This window comes from Oryx dammah, unplaced genomic scaffold (genome assembly GCF_014754425.2).
Source record: "Oryx dammah isolate SB20612 unplaced genomic scaffold, SCBI_Odam_1.1 HiC_scaffold_22, whole genome shotgun sequence".
Taxonomy (NCBI): Eukaryota; Metazoa; Chordata; class Mammalia; order Artiodactyla; family Bovidae; genus Oryx; species Oryx dammah.
In genome coordinates, this window is record NW_024070206.1 from 29,430,645 (window position 1) to 29,436,644 (window position 6,000).

The following is a 6,000-nucleotide window of genomic DNA, read 5'->3' on the forward strand; positions in this document are numbered from 1 at the left end:
AAATCAAAGTGACTATGTTAAAACATGACAACAGAAATAAAATAGCTTTGCTATCAATCTTATTAGTTCCTAGCAAGTAATCATTAAGTTCTTTTATATTATATATCCCAGGTATATGCATGTGTGTGTATATACCTATTTGTACATAGACATATACAAACGTATATGTATAAAACTATGACATTTGTGATAACACAAATAATTAAATGCATTTTTGCTTGTTTTAGAAATTTAGCCTTGGTAGACAGATTCATGGAGAAGGCAATGGTACCCCACTCCAGTACTCTTGCCTGGAAAATCCTATGGATGGAGGAGCCTAGTGGGCTGCAGTCCATGGAGTCACTAAGAGTTGGACACAACTGAGCGACTTCACTTTCACTTTTCACTTTCATGCATTGGAGAAGGAAATGGCAACCCACTCCAGTGTTCTTGCCTGGAGAATTCCAGGGACGGGGGAGCCTGGTGGCCTGCTGTCTATGCGGTCACACAGAGTTGGACACGACTGAAGCGACTTAGCAGCAGCAGCAGCAGCAGCCAGATTCATATTTAATCTAACACCGCTTCTAGAGATGAAGAAACTGAAAAGCACAAAGGGTACTTGCTAAGGGTATGACTTTACCAGCCAAAACCAGAATTTAGAACTTCTAGTCAAAGTGAATTATTAATGCAGCAGCAGCATTTCATAAAACTCAATTCAGCCTCTAAAATTAAAGGTCCCTGATCCTAGTTATTGTTCACATGTGTGAACACTGAGGAAGCTGAATCTGAATTTTAGCTTAATCCTCTCATTTTAAGAAGCCTTACTCATTGAAATAAGATATCCAAAATATGGCAATTTAAGGAAAACGACGGCAAATTTTAGTCATTTTAGGAAGCACCTGCCTCTTTCTTTTAAAAATATAAAATTAAGTTAAAAATCACTTTATTTTTAATTCAGTGAAACTTTCTTGCTAACTTCAACAGGACTCTGTGCCCAGATCAACAGCATCATCCTTTTTGCAGGAGAAATGAGAGACACCTGGCTATAGGTGAGAGACACCTTACTACAGTCTAACTGTAGTAAGACATACAATTTGTAAGCCACTGAAATCAATGTAAAATGCCCATACCAAATTATATTTGACCTATTTACATTATCTTCTCTTATTCATATTCATTATATACCCATACTGACTTGGATGCCATACAGATATAATAAAAGAATAAGCCTTCTTGCTATTATTTTATCTTCATTCAGTTGAAAATGCTGATGTTTAAAAGAACCGGTAAAAATTAAATAAGCTTCCCTGCTTTATGAAATTGTTAAAACCTGAAATTGCTATACATTTTATCTGCTTTTACAACCAAGAACTAACCCTTACATTCATCCCTGATTTGAACTTGAACTTCATAGATTCTAAAAACTATTAAATATAGTTTCAAAATAGGTTGGACCCATAGAAGCAAGAGAAGTCCACAAATTAGATGAATACAGTTTTATATAACAATAATATTCACCAAAAGAAGGCTGATCAACTATCACATTCTAGTGATAAAATTCCTTATATGTCAGATAGTGTATTTAAATGTTTCCTATTTCCACATTTGAAAATTATCTTCTAAACGTAATGAAATATGTTGCAGTACTGATCAGTTACCCACTATATAACCAGAACTTTTTCTTTAAAGGAAAACTTTAACCAAAGTAAAAATGTGGTTACTTTTCATTGTCACATGCTGGGAAACTGCACAGTTAAAGACCACTTTCACTGTATAGCACACAGTAATTCCCGGTTTGCTGGCTGATGAGTATAGTGACTCAGAGTGACCTACTACATCCTCTTTAAGCGTTTAAAAGTATTTCTTATACTTGCCTATGTTATTAGTGAAAGAGGACACGTAAGAGAAAATCCTACATTTCTAGGGATCAAGAGCATCCTATAAGATAATTATATGATATGATCACCAATATATTCCGTACAAAATGCACGAAAGCATCTTTTCTGAGCTCTCATTAATGACTTCTGGAAAAATCGGTATAAGCTTGTTGCTAACTATACTGCTAACACCTGTCCTTTTTCTAGGAACTGGAATTTACAAATCAATCAAGTTCTAATTACCACCAGACTTGGCTTATTAAACACTTCAAATTTTTTTTACATGCCCTGGCTTTCTCCCACATATGTTATTAGCTAAGCTGATTTCTACTTTCTCCTGACTACTTTTCTCAGTGAATGTACATAATGTACAAAAGCTCAGCTCCTTGTAATAGCAAGAGGTAAGAAACTGTCAAAGCATGAAGACTGATATATTATGATTAAATATAGATGTGTCTAGGTAAAATAAAACCACATGAAGAAAAATTTTATTTTGTTAAATAGACACTGCATCGAGTTATCATGCAAAAGAAACTGGCTATATTTTTCTACCTAGTCGCTGGTTCCAAACAAGCATCATTTCCCTTTGCTTTGGGGAAAGAGTGGAAAAAGCAATGTTTTACAGAAATAACATTTAGCTGCTCTGAATTACAGGTGTAGGTGCTGTGCAAATAACACCTGCAAGGCTGAGAGCCTCCAGAAACAAGGATCAGCCACCCCCACAACGTTTTACTGAGGAAAAAGGAGATATTCAGCAAGTGTCATCTGATCAACAGACTCTGGCAAAACCCTACACTAATACACAACTGCTTCAGATAAATCTATTCAACTTGCAGCAGTTAACTCCTGTTTTGCATATCAGTTGCTCAAGGCTAGAAGAAAAAGATACTTTCTAAAAAGGAACCATTACTGAGTTTTCTCCCCTTTCTCCGCCCACAGATTGTAGTAGGTAGAGCTCCAAGAGTAGAACTAGGAGATGAAAAGAGGGTGGATTTTGTAACTACTCTGTAATTAACACAGAGACCTTTAAAATTTCACCAGAGGGATCCGGAAATTATACCTACTACTCACTGCAAAAAATTTCCTTGCATCACAGTCAGAACGCGAACACTCCTAAGCCATCAAAACAAGTATTTTTCAAATTCTGAAATAAGAGGTGAGGACATTCCGAACTCTAAACCCAGAATGCATCAATTACAATATTACCATATGGCTGAGATTGTCAAGAAAAATACATCTCTGATTCTACCCACAAACACCTAATCACTAAATTTGCAACATTCAAACAGTCTAGTTTAACTTAATATCACATGCCAACTGTTCACTTCACTATCTGCATAAAGCTAAGACTTTCACAACTAACATTAACTACATCAAGGCAACCCCTTTCAACGCCTCCTGCCAAACAGCAGGGCCACCGGGTAAATAAATCTTTGTTTCTATTCGGTTCAGTCGCTCAGTCGTGTCCGACTCTTTGCGACCCCGTGGACTGCAGCATAGTTTCTATTAGGCAGTGGCAACCTTTCATACTGTTTCTGAACTCCTTTGATGGTCTTTGGTGCTAGTGGGAACTGACCACGAGGCACACAGTGAGAAGGGTCACGTGAACAGCTCGTGACTTCCACTGTGAATCAACCCTCCGCAGGATAGTAGGAAACTCAAAGTTGGGATGCACACATCCAAGTACCTAGAAAGCACGCGGCTGATGACTTCTCAGGTAATGCATGAGACACCGGGACGAAGTCCTAGCACCCAGAGTGGAAATGCAACAAATGCCAACGTCCTACTACTTGCAACAACTTTCCCGCAGCGCCGGAGCAGCCAGGGACTTCGGGGCGGTCGAGGTCTGGGTCCGAGCCCGCTACCTCTAGACCCAGACCCTGCCCATCCTCGGAGACGCGCCCTCACTCCCCACCACGCGAGGACAGACCACCCCCAGCACCATGCAGGGGAGAGCCCGCTTGCCCTGAAGCCGGCCTAGGAAACTGACCTACGCGGTCACCCGGGTTCCAGATCTCCCGGGTGGGGACCACAAACGCAGGCTGCCCGTCTAACGCCCAGGAGGCGGCCGTCACCTGGCTCACACTCCCGGAAGACTCGCGGCCCCGCGGATCGTCGGTCTCGGGGATCCCGGCGCCCGGCGGAGCCAGAGGCCGCTTGGCACCACTCCGCGAGGTGGCGCCGCCCCTCCGCGCGGCCAGCCCCGCGAGCGCGCGCGCGCTCCGGCTTTATTTACGCCTTGCCCGGGCACCACGTGACCGGCGCGCGGGCCGTGTGGCGCGCTCGGCTCCCGGCCCCGCCCCCGACCTGGCACGCCCCGCCCCAGCACTCTCCAGTTCCTCCCCGATCGCAGAGGATGGTTCCAGGATTTGCAAACTGCTGTAAGCAGGGACAAGGACTTCACGCTCCTCCCAAACGCCCCGCCCCAAGAGAAGGACGGACCCTACTTCGAAGACACCCAGGAGTTGTGGCACGGAAAGGAAGCCCTCCAAGCCAAAGCAAATATATTTATAAATACTCAATACATTACCCAGCTGCCCAGCCTTTTTCTTTTCTGCTTTGGTTGCGACTTTACTCGTGGTAACTTAATCGGCAGTATAAATTAGCTGCACCTCTCTTTTCACATGTCAAAGGATGATCTTTAAATGCTATACAGGTGTAAGCATCTAAGATGGATATGAGTAAGGTATGCTTAAAGAGAGATTTTACAAGTTTTCCTTCACTTCGTCCCCCCATCACACACCTTTCATTGAGTCCATCTCTACGGACTCGCACAACAGGTCTAGCCAGAGTAGTTAACACATAGTCTATTATGTGAAAGTACACACTCTAGTGTAATTACACCTTTTAAAAATATGCATAGCTGAAAAAGACGAAGTTACGAGCATACGAAAAAAATTTCAACTTTCTTGTATTTTCCAGTGTATTTAATGAACGTGCTCTTTTCTAATGAACATTGATAAACAGGTATCATATTTAAGGGGCGTAGGTTTTCAGTTAAGTCTAGCAACCTGGTTGAGGACCTATTCCAGGCCAGCTGGTCATTGCGCTTGTATGTGATACATGATGTATCAGATCTCTTAGAGTGTTTCTGGAGAACACAAGAAACCTTGCTTATATATCCTAGGCTAACATCATCTTTTCTTAGTAAAAAAAGGCACTTGAAGAGCACAATCCTTCAAGGGTGAATTGTGTGGTAACTAAGGCAGTCATATTTGCCTCACAGGGAAACTTCAGAGCTTATTTCTAAGAATACTGAATTACCTTCACAGCCAAAATAAAAATTGACTACCTGAATATTTATCCACATTATTCCACAAAAGCCTTAATTCTCACTAACATGATTTAATTGCCTAAATTCACTACTCACTTCTTTTTTCAGTTCACGAAATTGAGTTTGTAAACATTCTAGCCAATAGGAGGATGAAAGTAACAGGAGGTAATCACCATGACTACCAATAAAATGTTATAATCTTGGTAAGATCACTCCTTGTACGTATTTTTACAGGCATCTCTTTGATATGTATGTAGACAATCTTTAGGAAAAGGTATCTCTTTGGCATTTTTATTTCTGTACAGATATAAACACATCAAGGGTGTAACAATTCTTATTGTAAAGCACTACTGTCCAATGCAACTTTCTGCAATGATAGAAATGTTCTATTAATATAATTCTACCCTGTCCAATACAGTAGCCACCAGCCACATATGCCTGCTGAGCTCTTGAACTTTGGTTAGTGTGATTAAAGAACTGAGTTTTATGTAATTTTAATGTAAATAGCCACCATGTGGCTGGTAGTGGTTTTGTTGCTAAGTTGTGTCTGACTCTTACAATCCCATGGTCTGTAGCCTGCCAGGCTCCTCTGTCCAGGGATTTTCCAGGTGAGAATAATAGAGTGGGTTGCCAATTCCTTCTCCAGGGGATTTTTCCAACCCCAGGAATCAAACCCAGGTCTTCTGCATTGCAGGCAGATTCTTTACCAGCTGAGCTATGAGGGAAGCCCACTTCCTCCTGTGGCTGCCATGTGGCTAGCAGCAACCATAATGGATAGTGCTATTCTATAACAACAAAGAATTACTACACTGCCCCCAACTGTATCATACTCTATTTTGAGAAGTGTTTGATAGACACAGAACATCTGGA

General features: G+C 41.4%; 1 protein-coding gene across 1 annotated transcript in view; it reads right to left on the minus strand.

Annotated features, from left to right (window-relative positions):
• Window positions 1-4,062, minus strand: part of OSBPL1A (oxysterol binding protein like 1A) — a 221,221-nt gene extending 217,159 nt beyond the window's left edge. The window contains exon 1 of the mRNA XM_040264746.1: window positions 3,847-4,062. The gene's annotated coding sequence lies outside the window, so the exon portion shown is untranslated. The remainder of the gene's footprint in view (window positions 1-3,846) is intronic.
• Window positions 4,063-6,000: the final 1,938 nt, after the last annotated feature.